At 35.1% G+C, this 18,465-nt stretch overlaps 1 long non-coding RNA gene across 1 annotated transcript in view; it reads left to right on the top strand.

Moving 5' to 3' along the window:
• Positions 1-18,465, top strand: part of LOC131506373 (uncharacterized) — a 109,172-nt gene that overhangs the window by 75,856 nt on the left and 14,851 nt on the right. Inside the window, exon 3 of the long non-coding RNA XR_009258899.1 lies at positions 6,660-6,699. This is a non-coding gene — a long non-coding RNA (uncharacterized LOC131506373). The remainder of the gene's footprint in view (positions 1-6,659; positions 6,700-18,465) is intronic.

The raw sequence follows: 18,465 nt of genomic DNA, 5'->3' as shown, positions 1-18,465 counted from the left end.
AAAATTTATATAAAGAAATAATAGCCAAAAACTTCCAGAATCTGGGAAAATAAACAGAATTCCAGATCTAGGAGGCAGAGAGATCCCCTGACAAAATCAACCAAAGTAGGTCCATACCAGGACACATAGTGATAAGGAGAGTTTCAAACACATCACGAAGAAAGAGTTACATTCAAGGGAAACCCCATAGAGCTATCAACTGATTCAGTCAAAAGTTTGAAGGCCAGAAGAGATCTGTATGATAAACTCAAACCGCTTAAAGAAAAACAAAAACAAACAAACAAAAAACCTGGGAACCCAGAATACTTTATCCAGCAAGGCTATCATTCAAAATAGGAGAGAGAAAGAGTTTTCCAGACAAACAAAATTAAAGAAATTCATCAGCACTAAACCAGCCCTCGAAGACAGTGCAGAGCCCAGTGCAAGGTTGAATCTCATGGACTGTGAGATCATGGCCTGAGTTGAAATAAAGAGTTGGATGCTTAACTGACTGAGCCACCCAGACACCCATGGACAATGTGTAACCAATGTATAATACAACACTTAATACACAGTAGGTATTTAATAAACATTTGTCAAATGAATTAATGAGCATTGTATCAATATAAGAACTTTTGTCCATCAAAAAAATTTAATAAAACTTCTCTCGATTTGTCAATTGTGTCTCTGTTGTAATATTGCCCAAGTATTTATCTATTCGTATACTTACATAATATGCATGTACACATAGATGAGTCACACATATATTTTAAGTATTAGAGAACTTTAATTTTCTTTGATGAAATACATGAGATTATTTTAATAATATGTAATATTGCTTGAATATCAGTATTATTGATTTATTGGGTTGGTGTGTATTTTTGTTTTTTACCATTATAGTCTTCCAGTATTTGAATCAATATAGCCTATAAAAGTGAAGGATGAAAGTAACCAAAGGGTCAGCAAACCACCGTTTAAGCACTTCAAAGTTCATCTTTTAAAAACCACATTTCAAAGAATCTATGTGAAAGCAATACGCATACTTTTTCTATTCTTTCAGTCTTATAATTAAGCATTCTTCAATGGTCCTTTTGATGAGTTATAGAATAGGTTATTCCTGCCTTCAATAAACTCAGCAGTTTGTGAAAACAAAATTTTATCTGATGTTTTATCTTACATAAATTTTTATATTGTAGCTTTATGACTTTATTTTCACCTCTTCCTCTTCCATAATCCTCATATAAAATCTGTGTAATATAATAGTTATGAAATGTGATATTGCTGCAATTGTCATTTTTGGTGGCAACTTGTCCTAATTAGTTGGGCACCATGATTGATGTTTGCAAATATTCCAGTGAATAAGAGAAAACCAGTGTAGTGTAGAAGCTGTGTCTTATCTTTATTTGTATCCCTTGTAGTGATTACTACCTTCTTACACTGAATGGAAATTTAATGAAAACATAATGGATGGTTTTAACTGTTCCCTATTACTGAAATACTCTGACTTGTCACTTGCCAAAACATTCTCTTTCTTCAAGATATTTTTCCTAGGTTTATTAATTTTAATTTACCATGGTTTTTAAAAATACATATTTCAGATGAAATATATGATACTAAATTTTTCTAACTTTATTCATCGTATATATTGGTTCTTCTTCTATTCCGTCTGTGAATGCTAATATGAGTAGCTCTGAAAGTGAATTTCCAAGTTGTGTAATTATGCTGGAAATAATATCAGGATTATGTGATCTGTAAAATATCAAAATATTTCAAGCATATTCAATGCTTCAATAGTGAAGCAAAATTCATGAGAAGTCTTTACTGTGTAAGAATCTACTCCTATATGAACAAAAATGTGCTTACAAGTATATTTATAAAATTTGTTCTTTGACAATAAATCTTATTCAATCAATAAATTTTGATATTAAAAAAAACGCATCTCACTCTTACATTTCCCAAAATCCCTATCAAACTGCTTCTGTCCTAGAGATGTTTCCCTGCATACTTACTTTTCCTTTATACAAATTGAGAAAGGAAATGGATGTTGAGAACCAGTCAGTAAATTGTGAAACCTAATTGAATCTCTTTTTAAAGTTTTGGTAAGAAATGGACAGTTTATGTTTGTGTTTCTTGCATTTTTGTTTTCTACAGTGACATAATTGAGAGTTGAATGTCCTTGCTTAATGTATAGCTAGAAAGCATGTTTCGTAATTTTCCACAAATAAATGTTAGCTGTAGGCATTTTGTGCATGCCCTAAATCAGGCTGAGGAAATTCTCTTCTGTACCTAATTTGCTAATAAATTCTACCATGAATAGATTTTGAATTTAGCAAATGCTTTTTTGTACCTGTTGAAATGATTATGTCTTTGTTTTGTTTTTATGTTTTTGTTTTTGTTTTCATCTTGGTAATATGGCAAATTAAAAGATTGGATTTTTTAAGTATTTTTAAAAAATATTTATTTTTGGGGCGCCTGGGTGGCGCAGTCGGTTAAGCGTCCGACTTCAGCCAGGTCACGATCTCGCGGTCCGTGAGTTCGAGCCCCACGATCTCGCGGTCCGTGAGTTCGAGCCATCTGGGCCGATGGCTCAGAGCCTGGAGCCTGTTTCCGATTCTGTGTCTCCCTCTCTCTCTGCCCCTCCCCCGTTCATGCTCTGTCTCTCTCTGTCCCAAAAATAAATAAAAAATGTTGAAAAAAAAAAATTTTTAAAAAAAAAAATATTTATTTTTGAGACAGAGATGAGAAGGCAAGCAGGGAAGAGGCAGACAGAAGTAAGAGCAGGTTCTGTGCCATCAGCCCGGAGCCCAACATGAGGCTCGAACTCACAAACTGTGAGATCATGACCTGAGCTGAAATCAAGAGTCAGACGTTTAATCGACTCAGCCACCCAGGTGCCCCCTAGATGTGATTTTTTAATGTTGTAGCAACCTTGCATTCCTACAGTAAACCTACACTGGTTATGGATGCTTATCCTTTTTTTATATTTTTGAATTATATTTGGTCATCTTCTGTTAGGGAGTTTTGTTTCTGTGTCCATGAGATATACTATTCTGTATAATATCCACTTTGTTAATATCCACTTCTATTTTCGCAGTCACTATGATACTGGCCTCAGAATATGAATTGAAAAAAATTTCAATCTCCTTTATTTCTTCAAAGAGTTTGAGTAGAATTGATCCTTGTCCTTCTTTAAAAGTTTGATAAAATTTACCAGTGAAATCATCTGGAGCTAGAGAATTCTTTGTGAAAATATTTTTAATTACAAATTACTTTTTAATGTTCTGTGTTGTCAAGTTTATTCAAATAGGTTTTTTTTGACAACTTCATTTTTATTATTTTAATGTCTGTAACATTGTGATGTCTCTAGTTTGTTCTGAAGTGAGCAATTCTGTCTCTCCTCTTTACTTGATCATCCTTGCTAGTTATTTATCAATCTATTCATCTTTTCCAAACAACTTTAAGTTTTATGTATTTCCTTTAATATTTCTCTATTTTTATTTGTTTTCTGTTCTTAAATTATTTCCTTCCTTATTCTTATTTTGAGTTTAATTTGCTCTTGTATCTCTGCATTGGGAAAAATAGATATTTATATTTATGTATTTTTATTTCCTTTTAAATATAATCTTTCAAAGTTACAAATTTTCCTGTAGGTACTATATGTATTCTGAAAGTTTTTATGTTGTCTACTTATCATCATTCAGTTAAACATACTAGATTTTTGTGTTTGTGATCTCTGACAGTAGATTACTTAGAATGTGTGATTTAATTTCCAAATACTTGGGGTTTCCCACATACTGTTAGAAGTAAAACTTCTGGGATAATTTTGAGAGCATTTTTACCCATATTATAATCTTATGGTAAAAGGGATTCAGTGCTCCATGGTGTGTTATTGATTACATTTTGTTGTTGCAAGCCCACTCTCCCTTAAGCCAAATTGTAAATGAAATCAACACAGTAGTTGTCCAACAACCGAACTTTTGGAGTGATCTCTTTTTCTTCTCCTGTTCACTTCTAAATTTCTTTTGTTGTCTCGCTTAGCTTAATTTCTCCAAACACAATCTTAGGAATGCATCCGGAAATAAGCCTACTAGTTGACTAGGTATTTACATTGACCTGCTCCTGCCTGCTAAAAGGAAGTAACTTTCCCCTGTTCCAGTTTGAAAAGTACCCAAATTCTGATTGGGTCATTCTAACTGCCTTTGTATGGGGTATGTGTATACAAAACTGTAGCTTTAATTTGAGTAACAGAGCTACTGGGACAAATTTGGCTGGTGATACTCTGCTTGTTGTAGACCTTTCCTGGGAAGTAGGGGTCGATTTTGTACTGGACAACTACCACATTATCCATCCATCGCTGTAGATAGAATGTTAGTGTGTTTTAAAAATTTAAGTTCAATTACAGAGACTCAAAAACTATCCATGAATCAAAGTTCATGTCATAATTATTTTAATTAAGCAAAAGAAAGATGCACATATTTTATTCACTGACATTTTAGACAACATTTTACAGCTTTGTCCTCTAGCAAATCTCCTTACTTTGTGTGACAACCTGACCTAGATTTTTGCCTTTCTCTGAGTTCAACTCAATATTTCCACCCATTATTCTCCATCAGTAATGTGTCATTAATCTCCATCATGACGAGTTTGAATAAGTATTTCTTTATCCCAGAATTGTATGTATAGTGTTTCTGAGTCTATTTTCTTGGCAAGATTTTGCATTCTGCATTTGTTCATTTCTTTGAATTCCTAGTAACCTCCTTTATTTACCCTTTACTGTGGATCATTTAAAAAATAGTCATAAACACCATTCACATTCCTGATTTGTTTCCTTACAGGAGTTAGAGAGTGTTGATGAGCTTACTTTTATTCCTCTTTCAGTAATTTATCTCTGTCTTCATATTTGCTTCACAAATTATATCGATTTCAATTCCTGTGCCATTTGTTTTCATTACCTATGCTGATTCTAAAAGTTCTCCATCAACAAGACGACATCTGGTGTATGAAACGCTCTTTATTCTTACTGTTTTAAAATTATACTGTTTTCATTGGTCAGTTATCTATTTTAGTTGGTAACACACCATATTATATGTATTTAGAATATACATTTTTATTTAGTGAATGTGGATACTAATCAGATTTCTCTTTTACAATAGGTTATGATAGAGTTCTCTTCCTGTTCTTACACATTTTAGCATTTTGAAACTGCCTATCATTTCTTCCCCTATGGCTGACACGCAAAAGATGTCTCACACTATGTCATTGGATATAGTTTTTACCAAGTTTGTAGGTTTGTATTATAACTAAGCTTTAAGTCTGTTGTTTTCTTTGAGTTTAATTACATGTTAAAAGGAATCACTAATCAGAAGAGAACCATGTATATTGAAACACCAGTGACAAGAGAATAATAATATACTACCAAAATCAAAACGTAAAGAATATTATATTAGCAGAGTATCTCAAAAGCACATGGCTGGAAGACTTGATCAAAATAATAAATATATCCTGCAAGGAACCTCATTTCAGCTTTAAAATCAAAATGCTTCTCTCAGGTCTTCCTGTTTGATAAATTGGTTTTGTTGTGGAATTTTTGCTCTAAGTAGAATTTCTTGAGTTAAAGAAAGTCTGTCCTTTTGCTCTTTTATCTGGTGCTGTCATTTTGCTCTTTTAGAAAGCATCGTTTTTAGACTTATGGTCCACATGCATATCAACAGCCTTTTTTTCTCTGGATTGTGGGTCATATTCATGCTAACTGCAGATTGATGAGTGTTTCTTTAAGCTAAGTATTTAATTTGGACTTGAGGTTCTGACTCTAATCTAAAACATCTTCCATGGTCAGTCACCTGAATATGCTTATGATTTGGTTTCCTTCTGGGACTCTAATGACTCTTCCTTACATATAGATCATCTTTACACTTGATGAAACATTAACTGACATTTGGGAGGACAGTTTTCTTTCTAAGATTGCTTCATGTGAGCGTTATGTTTTGCAATCTAAAGAGTTAGATATGTGTATATTTGTAGAGTATATGACTTCAGTGAAAATATTCAGAAATGTATATTTTGTTCTTACCTACTTAACCACTGTGCTTGCTATCTTTCTGTATTGTTATGGGCAAATATGTGGATACAACTGTGATAATTATAATTTCTAAATCTGAAATTAATGAGAGAGTTTATTAGAAGTTTCTATTAACATGAATATTGAATTACAGTAGAGCTTGCTTAAATGTAATTACGATCTGTTAATGACTTCCAATTGATTTTTGTTATGGCTACTACAAGCAGAGAGCACCTAATTAATTTTCCTAAATAAGTAAAATCGAGCATTACCAGTGTCAGAATACCACAGTGTTCTGAGCCAGTGAATTGAGAAATATTTGTAGGAGCAAAAGCAAAGAATCCGTATATTTCAGAAATACAGGAGACTTTAGAGCTCATCCAACAGAATCCTTTTATTTCACGAATAGATTGAAATGTTGCGAGTTTACATGATTTGTCTGTAGACATAATCATGAAACGATGAGCAATAAAATCCAGCCCTTCAAATCCTTTCCACTGCAGTCTGCTCTTCATGACCATATATCTGGAAGCACTGTTTGACTCAAGGAGCTTGTCTAAAAAGTTAGTAACTGACTTACCACTTTCTCTTTCTTTTCCATACCGTGCATCGTGGTGAACAGATGAGTGGACTATCTATTGTGTCATCACTAACAAATCCAGGTGAGACTAGAGTTGTGTTTCAGGCTTTGTACCTCATGGTTTAACAACAATGCATTCCACACTAAGTACAGAATTGATTCTAGGTGTGATATTTTCCAAGTAATTCAAATCTCCTCCATACCTTAGCTTGAAAAGTAGTTAGTGGTGTGAGGTAATCTAAAATGTTTTTTAAATACCATATCAGCATTTAACTGAATAACTTTTTATTTGTGTAATCTGGGAATCCACGGGTCACAATATCTTGTCTTGAATGATATTTCAAAATAATATGATGATCACAAATATTGACTGCCATATACATTCTTCACAAGGATGAACCTTCCAGTGGTGCTAGAAATGCTAATTATCTGGCTCCAACATACATCTACTAATAAGCAATCTGTGTTTTAACAAGGCCTCTTGGTGATTCCTGTGCACCCTAAAGTTTGAGAACCACTGTTTGAAATTATGAAAATATGGTAAATGACTTCTAATGGAAAATTGTTCACAGGTAATGAAAATTTTCATTCTGCTAATAAACAGATGAGAAATATTCTCTAGTAGATATTTGGAATTTGAGTTTCAACATGTTTTAAGCTGTATGATCTGCACCACACTGTATCTCAGATTAGGAAAAAAAATCACAAGATGGCATATGCAGAATTGGTAATGCAGTTTTGAGTGTCCAAATGGTTATATTATAAGATTGTTTTAAATATCTCTAGCCCAGGAAAACTGATGTACCTCTCGAATCCAGTACCAATGGAAACCCTGAGGTGTCTACCTTACCCCAAACCAAATCCTTACTAAACAGAACAGATCTATACTGTATCCAGTACCCACTATCATGTAGCATATTTAAGATAAGCAATAAAATTACCTAAATGTTTCAATAAACCCATTCCTTGCTTGGGTTTCATATGATAAACTGGACATACTCTATTACCCTTGAAGAGTCACAGTGTATATTTCACATGTAAAGTCTCTAAAATTGGCATAGTACAGAAGCCAGATTAATTTTAAGCCCAAAAGTATCAAATTACTTTATTATGGATAGCTTTCCTCAAGTCATACATTTAAACATTTCATGAAACTAGTATTTTTTAAAAGTGTTGATCTAAACATTAAAAGCTGTGTAATCATAAAGTTACAGTGTCGTCTTTGTAGGACCTAGTGGTATATGTAAAAGATGTTTAACCAAGAACAAAAATTTTCCACTGAGGGGTGCCTGGGTGGCTCTGTCGGTTAAGCGTCCCACTTTGTCTCAGGTCATGATCTCACGGTCCGTGAGTTTGAGCCCCACATCAGGCTCTGTGCTCAGAGCCTGGAGCCTGCTTCGGATTCTGTGTCTCCCTCCGTCTTTGCCTCTGTCTCTCTCAAAAATAAATAAAGAATAAAAAAAATCTTTCAAAAAATTTTCCACTGAAAATATTCCTTTGGTAAAAGAATAAGTATAGTTTCATTTCACAAGAAGTAGTATTGCATAGTGTCTAATGGCCTGGATTACTCTCTCAGTTCCCGCCCTCATCACCTAGGTAACCTTGTGCATAATAATCACTATCTCTGTGCTTCAGCCACTTAAACTATGAAATGGGAATAATATTAATACCTTACTCATTAGGTAGTTGTGAATCTTCAAAGTTTCTAGCACTGAGTAACACAACTCCTAACACACACTAGGAATAAATACATATGTACTATTATCATGATTGGCTTAACTAAATATATTTACAGATCTTCAGGCCCTCATATTGTAGGAAAATTTCTTTTGGTAAACTGGTAGCTATATATTTAAAATCTTAATATTTAGCACTTCGTTGAGAAGAAGAAAAATATGATAAAATCTTTTATTTTGGTTTACGTATATGGAAATAAAGATGTATTCTATCCTTACTGAAGTTCTTTTTCTAAAATTTTTTTATTTACTTTTTGAGACAGAGAGAGACAGAGCATGAATGGGGGAGGGTCAGAGAGAGAGAGGGAGACACAGAATCTGAAACAGGCTCCAGGCTCTGAGCTGTCGGCACAGAGCCCGATGCAGGGCTCGAACCCACGGACCGCGAGATCATGACCTGAGCCGAAGTCAGACGCTTAACCGACTGAGCCACCCAGGCGCCCCTCCTTATTGAAGTTCTAATAAAGCAATGCATTTTATTACTTGCTAATGCAGACTATTATAATACTAACATTAAGAAAAAAATTAAATAAAAAATCCCCAGATGTAAATTACTGAGAATATAGTAACCTGATGCTAGGCACTGATTAGTAAAAGAATAAATTACCATATACTCACTGTGGTATTAAGAACTAAAATGAATAAACTCTATATGTCTACTATATTACTAATTAAAAGACCTCTCTTATAGGGAGATGCAGAACTCCAAAATGCAACTTGAGTATCACTACATCCTGTATAACAAATAAAAACACAATTTTGGCATTTCAGGAGCTTCCTACCACTCAATTAGATTTAGAAGAGTCTCTGCTATAGATAGAAAGATCGATTTTTCTGTTTCCTGGACATTAAAATACATTGAAAGAAAGATAGTTTCTTTAAGTTAAATATGTACAGCCATATTCTACTTGGATAATATTTGATTTCATGAAACTATTTTTAAATGTAAGATATATAATGTATATCATGCATATGAATGTATGGAGTAACATGCACCAGTTATCATTCATACCCATTTCTGTGAATGATGGAATTTTAGATGTCATATTTTTGGTTTTTGCTTATGTTTTTTTATTGTACTGAAATGTGTTCTTTTGTAAAACAATATAAAACACTGTTTACAATTTAATAAACTACCTAGGCACAAAGTCAATTATCATCTCATCTCTCGAGACTTTCCTGATCTTCCTCAAACAACACAGTTGATTTGAACTTTGAAACCATGGAGCACTTTATGTTATTTTCTTAGGACAAATCAAATGTTTGGAATACAATACATTACCGTTACTCACGTAATTCATAATAAAGCTTCTTGAGAAAAAAAGTTGTACTTTCCCAGCCTTGAATGACAGTTGATACCCTGTTTCAAATATAATTGGTATTCAATAAATATTTGATGAATTATTTGAAAAAGCTTATTGACTCAATAACCTAGTTGTAAGCCTAGATAGTACTTTTGTAGTTATCACAAAACAAACTGCCGACATTTTGTAGGGACTTTTTGTTGGCTTAAATTAAAGGCTTCAAGTCAGTGATTTAAATAAAAGATTCAACAAGGTTAATTGCTTTAGTAATGTTTGGGGTATGTGAAGAACTAACTATAAAGGGCTGGAAATTGTCCCAGAAATGTGCGCTCTCTCTAGCAATGGCCCTGCTGAGCAGACACATGACGTTTCCAATATGGCCTTAGCCAAATAATAGCAAGCTCAGCCCTTCTAGAAGGATTCAGATATCTTACTGGTAAAATCCAATGTAGTAATTTTAAATTAGATAGTAGAATGCAAGTGGAATGTGTTTAACTATGGCTCTGTATTAACGCTGTAAGTCACTTGACCTCCCCCTTCTTTTTGCAGACAGTATGGGAGTCTGATGAACTGATTTTGGTTCCTTCCAGCTTTAAGTGTCTATGCTTTTTCTTTTCATGATTTGAATATCTACTACAACTGATAAATGAATTCAGTAAGGTTGCAGGATACAAAATCAATATAGAGAAATCCGTTGCATTTCTATACACTAATAATGAAGTAGCAGAATGAGAAGGAAAATAATCCCATTACAGTTGTGCCAAAAATAATAAAATACCTAGGAATAAACTTATCCTAAGACCTGTAGCCGAAAAACTATAAAACAGTGATGATAGAAATTGAAGATGACACAAACAAATGGAAAGATATTCCATGCTCATGGCCTGAGAGAACAAATATTGTTAAAATGTCTCTACTGCCCAAAGCAATCTACAGATTTAATGCAATCCTTATCAAAATACCAACAGAATTTTTCACAGAATCAGAACAAGTAATCTCAAAATTTGTGTAGAACCACAAAAGACCCTGAATATACAAAACAGTCTTAAAAATAGGACTGAACCTGGAGGTATCATAATGTCAGGTATCAAGGTAATACAAAGCTTTAGTTATCAAAACAGTATGGTACTGGCTCAGAAAGAAACACATAGATCAATAGAGCAGAAAAGAGAGCCCAGAAAAAACCCCACAATTACATGGTCAATCTCTGATGAGGGAGGCAAAAATAAGCAATGGGAAAAAGACATTCTTTTCAACAAATATTGGGAAAACTAGACAGCTATATGCAAAAGAATGAAAGTGTACAAAATTCTCATACCATACACAAGAATAAACTCAAAAATGGACTAAAGACCTAAATGTGAGACATGAAACCGTAAAAATCTGAGAAGAGAGCAGAGGCAGTCCTGTCTCTGATATCAGCAGTCACTTTTTAAATATGTGTCCTGAGGCAAGGGAAACAAAAGCAAAAATAAACTATTGGGGCTACATCAAAATAGAAACTTTCTGCATAGCAAAGGAAACAGCCTATAAAACTAAAACACAGCCTACAGAATGGGAGAAGATATTTGCAAATGACATATCTGATAAATGGTTAGTATGCAAAATACTTACAGAGGTTATACAACTCAACACCAAAACACCCAAATATCCAGTTTAAGAAACGGCCAGAGGACGTGAACAGACATTTCTTCAAAGAAGACATACACATGGTCAACTGACACATGAAAAGGTGCTCAACATCACTCGTCATCAGGGAAATGCCAATCTAATCCACAACAGATATCATCTCACACATGTCAGAATGGCTAAAATGAAAAACACAAGAGACAAGTGTTGACAAGGATGTGGAAAAAAAGGAACCATTGTGCACTGTTGGTGGTAGTGAAAACAGGTGTGGCCACTGTAGAAAACAGTATGGGGGTTTCTCAAAAAATTAAACATAGAGTTCTGTATGCTCTGGGAATTATACTACTGGGTATTTACCCAAAGAATATGAAAACACTAATTTGAAAAGACACGCACTCCTGTGTTTACTGCAGCATCGTTTACAACAGCCAAACTGTGGAAGCAACCCAAGTGTCCTTTCATAGATTAATGGATAAACAATGTGTGGTGTATGGGGGCGCCTGAGTGGCTCAGTTGGTTCAGTGTCTTACTACAGCTCAGGTCATGATCTCATGGTTTGTGAGTTCGAGCCCTGCATCAGGCTCTGTGCTGACAGCTGAGAGCCTGGAGCCTCCTTCAGATTCTTTGTCTCCCTTTCTCTCTGCCCCTCCCCTGCTCACAGTCTGTCTCTCTCAAAAATAAACATTTAAAAAATTAAAAAAGAAAACAAGAATATGTGGTGTATGTATACAATGAAATATTAGCCATAAAAAAGAATGAAATCTTACCAGCAATAACATGGATGGATCTAGAGGGTATAATCCTAAGCGAAAAAAGACAAAATCACCATATGATTTCACTAATACGTAATATTGAAGAAACAAATGAACAGAGAAAAAGAGATAAACCAAGAAACATGCTCTTAACTACAGAGAACCAACTAATGGTCACCAGAGAGGAGTGGATCGGGGAAGGAATGGAATAGGTGAAGGGGATAAGAGTATATTTAAGGTGATGAAGGCTGAGTAATGTATAGAATTGTTGAGTCACTACATTGTACACCTGAAAGTAACATAACACTGTATGTTAACTATACTAGAAAAAAAAAAAAAAGAATGGTTAGTATTTCTGTATTTTGCAAAGCATTAGTCACCATTCCACATACTTGACTGGTAGGGTTTGGGTGTATACTGAGTTTTCCTTCTGAAGCTAGTGTCAAGGCTGTGAATTACGGGTCAGATTAATTTATGCATGTGTAGCCTTCCCTGAGTTTTTGCTTGGGATAATATGACATTAAAGCCAAGAATTATCCTATTCATTGGAAAGATACTTGTAAGCTGGAATGCCACTACAAAAAAATTTCAGAAGTTTGAGGACATTAAGAAGTTATGGGGAGTAATCATTTTTCTGTTTTTCTGTTTCTTTCATGTTAAGTATATATCCTGAGTAGAGGATTTCCTTAATCATGATCTCTAGATGTTGAATAAGAACATTGAATTCTATGCAACAAAACTCTTGCTTCAATGCAAGAATATTTTGTGGTAACTAATCAGAATATTAGTAATGACTAAGTACTGGCCTGGGGTGCCTGGGTGGTTCAGTCAGTTAAGCGTCTGAATTTGGCTCAGGTCATGATCTTGCAGTTTGTGAGTTCAAGCCCAGCGTTGGGCACTGTGCTGACAGCTCAGCCTGGAGCCTGCTTCAGATTCTGTGTCTGTCTGTTTCTGTCTCTGTCTCTCTGTCAAGAATAAATAAACCTTAAAAAAGTAAAATGAAACAATAGTGAAGTACTGACTTAGATATTTAATAAGAGCATTTAGCCCTGGGATGCACAGTAAAGAACTGACTGTTAAATGACTTTCATCCAGAGATGACATTCTGATTTTGAGAACTATTCCCTTCACATTTACCTGTGTCTAAATGAGAAAACTAATAGGCACGTATTTTAGTTTAACATGTAAGCAAGCAATTACAATGCCCTTATGTATACCTGGAGCAGTGTTGTGTGTATGTGTCATGTATAAAAAACCAAGAATATTGACATTGTATAATGAAGAGTGAAGTTGAAGCCATACTTGCTATGTTTTAAATTAGGAGTAAGCAAGGAAAAGAATGAAGAAAACAAAAGCTTCAATAAAGAGTCCCTAAGTTATTCATACAAATCCTGTTATTTCTATTGATTTAGTAACTAGTAAACCTCATTTTCCACTCTGTGAAGTGATAATGCTCCTGGCCATGAGCTCCTTTATTTCAAGACTCTAATTTGAAATACTTCAATCACCTCTGAAAGTTGCAGAATAATCCACATGGTGATGTCTCAGAAGGAATATCATATTGCAAATGTGCTATACTTTGCAAGTACAAACAGAATGTTAAAAGATCAGGTTACCTTTCTTCTTGGAAATCTACACTACACCTAAGATGTGAAATACAGCTTTTGTTTTGCTGGAGGCCCTCAGAGGTACAGCTGCTGGTTGGCAACACCATTAAGTAGGTTCAAGTTGGGAATGGAAGGTTAACAACAGTCTGTGTAATAGAAATATAGACAAAAGATAATCCAAGTTTCCAGCTTTCAAGGGATTCACTGGCAGTAGCTGACTGTGAGCTCTCAGTATTAAATCTAATAAAGTCCTCAGGCAGAGCAATGGCGGGGTTGTTACCTTTGAGAAATGGCACTGTGGTTTTCCGCATTTGGATCAGAAATAGACACGCTGGCAGCTTTTCTATTTTAGGGGAACCTGAGCTGAAATCAAGATTTGTAATAGTTCTATATCTCTAGTTTTTACAAATGAATTAACATTTCCAGTATGAAAAACCTGAACGGAAACACTGCTAGGATACTGCTTCCTTCCAGTCATTTTCCACGTAATAAAGCGATACAGACACTGACTTATAATTCTGCAACTGTGTTTTATCAAACTAAACTTTTTCCTAACTTAACTTAATTTTCTCTCAAAGCTAACAGTGTCATCACGGGAAGAGTTTCTAATGTAAGGGTTACTAATCACCTTCGACTTAATTTGAACAGAAAGCAGAATTCCAGGTAGGGAAGAATACTATAATTTGCAAAGGTTTGAAAAGTTGCAGTTACAATTCCCTTTTTCAAGATGCCCTTCACATATTTCCTCTGAGTCATTTCTCCTTTACTCCAGAATAACAGAGTTCACTGAAGACTCAATACAGTCACTTTATCTAGGAAGAGCTAAATAGAAATGATATATTCCTTGGCAAGGGCTTAACATGCTCACTACACTTCGGCATCGGAAATCTTTACTTTTCATAAAGAATTTGCCCATGACCTTTTATCTAATTATTTTTTAAAGAAAAATCTGACACCAATGAGAAGGCACCACTGTATCAGTCTGATCTTCTTTGAATTAAAATATACCTGTATGTCTAATATAGATATGTAAATATATAAACTGAAAATGCAGAAAACCACGAGTAGTAAAAACACAACTTACACCAAACCGTAACACCACTGAACCACTAAACAAAATGGAAACTGCCAGTGGAACCACCATCCATGGGTAAATCAGGTGGATGCTACCTTTATTTCAATTCCAAAACTTCTTGTACTTAAAAATCCTTATGAGATACATTAGATGGCTTAGTGCACCTTTAACAACTGCTAGATTCAGAGTGGGGATTTCATTCAGTCCAAGGCTGGAGGAAAGTGAATTTAATGTAGTCTTTCTAAAATGAGAGAGGGTGAAAATTGGATTTTCCATTAAATAGGACATAGTCAATAGGAAAAATCAAGGAAAAAGTAAACTGCACAAGAAAATGGAAGTGCTAAACAGGATACTGAGTAATATCTGGGTCAGCCCTTTGTTCACCTTTGTTTTCTCTTAGATTACATTTTATGATCTGAATACACATACCACCTGCTTTAACACCAATGCGCATACACAGTCCTCTCCAGCCACTTTTCTTTCCCTTGACAATAAATCCATCAAGTGTGAATGTTCTAGGACATCTTCAACTTTGCTTAGATATTGTATTAGAGGAAAAAAAAATGCAGTAGGATATATAAACATATGTGAAGATATTTGTCACAGGAATTGGCTCACAGGGCTACAGAGGCTGAGAAGTCCACAGTCTGTTGTCAGCAAGCTGAGGAACCAGAAAACTCGTGGTATATTTCAGTCGGGGTCCAACGGCCTGGCCTGTCATCCAGGATCACTGATGCCTGAGGGCAGGAGAAGATAGATGCTCTAGTTCAAGAAGAGAGAGGGAATCGGTCCTTCTTTCATCTTTTGTTCCATTGGGGCCATCAGCAGACTGAGTGAAGAGAGTTTCCCTCACCACTATGAGTGGCCATCTCCCAGTCTACTGAAGCAAATACTAATCCCTTTCAGAAATTCCCTCACAGACAGATCCAGACATAATGTCTGACTAGCCATCTGGACATCTCTTAACCCAGTTGACACATAAAATTAACCATTTCAGATACAAATTGGGTATTTTGCAACAGGAAAGATATTTGGATTCTCTAATAAGGGATATGCATTGTAGAGAGAAGTTGTTTACGTTACATTAACACAATAAATCATTTAAAAGGAGACATGTACTGGGGCGCCTGGGTGGCGCAGTCGGTTAAGCGTCCGACTTCAGCCAGGTCACGATCTCGCGGTCCGTGAGTTCGAGCCCCGCGTCAGGCTCTGGGCTGACGGCTCGGAGCCTGGAGCCTGTTTCCGATTCTGTGTCTCCCTCTCTCTCTCTGCCCCTCCCCCGTTCATGCTGTGTCTCTCTCTGTCCCAAAACTAAATAAAAAACGTTGAAAAAAAAATTTTTTTAAATAAAAATAAAAATAAAAGGAGACATGTACTTACTTTGTGATGCATACTTCTAATTTCTCACACAAAATACACTGGGGCAGAGCACCTTAGGGATGGTAGGGCACAATGAAGCAAGCCTAATGTAAGATCATTCAGATTATTGCACAGCCTACATCCTTCCACCAAACATTGAGTGAAGCAGGTCTGTGTTCTTCCTTCATGTGGATGGTGGTATTAGGCCATAAACGCTGTAACTGTGAATCGGAAAATTGCTGGTTCATAGCTCTGGTTTCACAGCTGGCAAGTAGATTGCACAGACATTCCCCAGAGATAGCGTATGGTCTTTGAAGACCTAGATACTGTTGAAATTAATTGAATTTATATGACATCTGGATCAAAAGAAAAGTCATGATGGCACTAAATGGCCCTATTACGGTGGCTGCATATGAAGTTAGCATGAAAAGATAAACACCAAGTACACTTCAGATACTTAATCAGTAGCACTGCCCACATTAGCTCTTTAACTATGCCATGTTTTCGGTGCCTTTTTCAACTTCTCATAATCTGACACATTTTCTTTTGGACACTGTTGTAACAAAGTCAAGCCATAGTCTTATGGAAGTCCGGAGAAATGTTTATGGCTCTACACCATAGTGTGATTTAGACTTCTCAGCCAAAATTCCTATCAGAATTAATTTGTAATCACCCCTTCCCTGAAATAGAAAATGCCCCAACAGAACATAAATGAAGAACCAAAGAAACAAACCCCAGTGAAACAAAAGAACTACCGATGCAATTACATTTTTAAGGTGAAAAAGAGAAGTGATTAGGTGCTTCTATTTTTTTACCATTTCCTTTATGCAAATTTAAACTGTTTTAAATAAAATACCCCCCCCCCCTATAAAGAGCTGATCTTTAGTAAGTAAAGAAGTTCCATTTCAGCTTCTATTTAAGGATGGAGGTAAGGGAAATAGGAATATGTGGATATAAGTGTTTATAGGAATCTTAGAAGATTTTGATAAATTATATCTTGTTGAAATTGTAAAGCCAACAGACTGAATTTTGCTTATTAAACTCTTGAAAACTATCACCTATTGCAATACTAATAGTTGATCTTGGTTTAAACTAACAATTTATAAAAAGGATCTTAGCAAATAATTTATTTGGAAAAAATTAATCACTCGTTTGTCTATGTGGATGATTAGTTTGATACTAATGTGGAAAATGCTAGACTAAGAAACAAGGCTTTTCTGTCCTAATACCTGACAAAAGGGTTAGTAGTGGGAAAAACTGAAAAATTAATGCCTACCAAGTTGCATTTAATGGCAAAAAGTAAATTTTTAATTCTTTTAAATGCTCTGTGCTACACAATGGGGTTCTCAAATTTCGGAATTTAAGATGTATGAACTCGTAAGGGTTTAAAAATGAAGCAGGGTCTAGAAAACACTAGATATAAATTTCTTTTCCAAAGCTAAACAGATTTAAATCTCAGCAGGTTTAATAAACTAATTTCTGATATCCTATTTTTACATTTAATATATAATAACATTAATAAAAATTGATCGCTCTCCTTGAACCCACTTGAAGGAAAAAAAAAACCGCTAAAATCCAGAAAGCTCTGTCACATTTTATGCTTTTTTGCATGGAATTTAAGGATGAACAGTTCAGAGGCTACTTAACAGAGCTCACTTGTTAGGTTTTTCTGAGGCACAGATAGTCGTGATGAAACAATATGATAAGTGCTTACATCATCATATATCAGAGTGTCCCTCAAGCGGAGGGGGGTAAGGAATGACTAATTTCCAGATACCACAGGGAGGGAAGCATTACAAAGCTCCATTAAGCACCACAATGCTGTCTTCTGACTGTGGCAGTGACACCAAGGAGGAATGACGGCTCCAATAGAAGACATTTTAGAATCAATATTCAAATTTTCATTAATATTTTGCTTTGACTAGAATACACGTATAAGCCAGAATCAAAGCATTAACTTAGATAAATTCAAGAATGGGAGTCACAGACAATGAAATGGTTTATCCCAAAACATTTTCTGAAGTAACAGTAAAACTTCTAAATAAGACCCTCCTTCACAAACTAAACCAAAGAAATGACTGAAGTAATCAGAGTTACTTCCAACAACACCCTTGCTTCTTCCGGTTACCTCCATAGTTGCCTGGCAGTGGAGTCCTTTCCTGCTTCTTACGTTCCTAGGCATGCTCAGGGTTCTGAAATGATTTTTTACTAAAGGTAAGCCAGTTAGTCAAACAAAAGCTACTGTCTTTGCAGTAATGAGTAAATATGGGACACATGTGAATACTCTAGAATGATAAAATTCCCATTTACCAGATGTTCTGTCTTCTAGAATTCTGCAGGATCAGCACATTCAAGAACAGTCAAACCTTGTCCTGCCTTCTTATGA

This window comes from Neofelis nebulosa, chromosome 3 (genome assembly GCF_028018385.1).
Source record: "Neofelis nebulosa isolate mNeoNeb1 chromosome 3, mNeoNeb1.pri, whole genome shotgun sequence".
Lineage (NCBI taxonomy): Eukaryota > Metazoa > Chordata > Mammalia > Carnivora > Felidae > Neofelis > Neofelis nebulosa.
The sequence above is the reverse complement of the archived record's forward strand: the minus strand, read 5'-3'. Positions and strand labels throughout refer to the sequence as shown.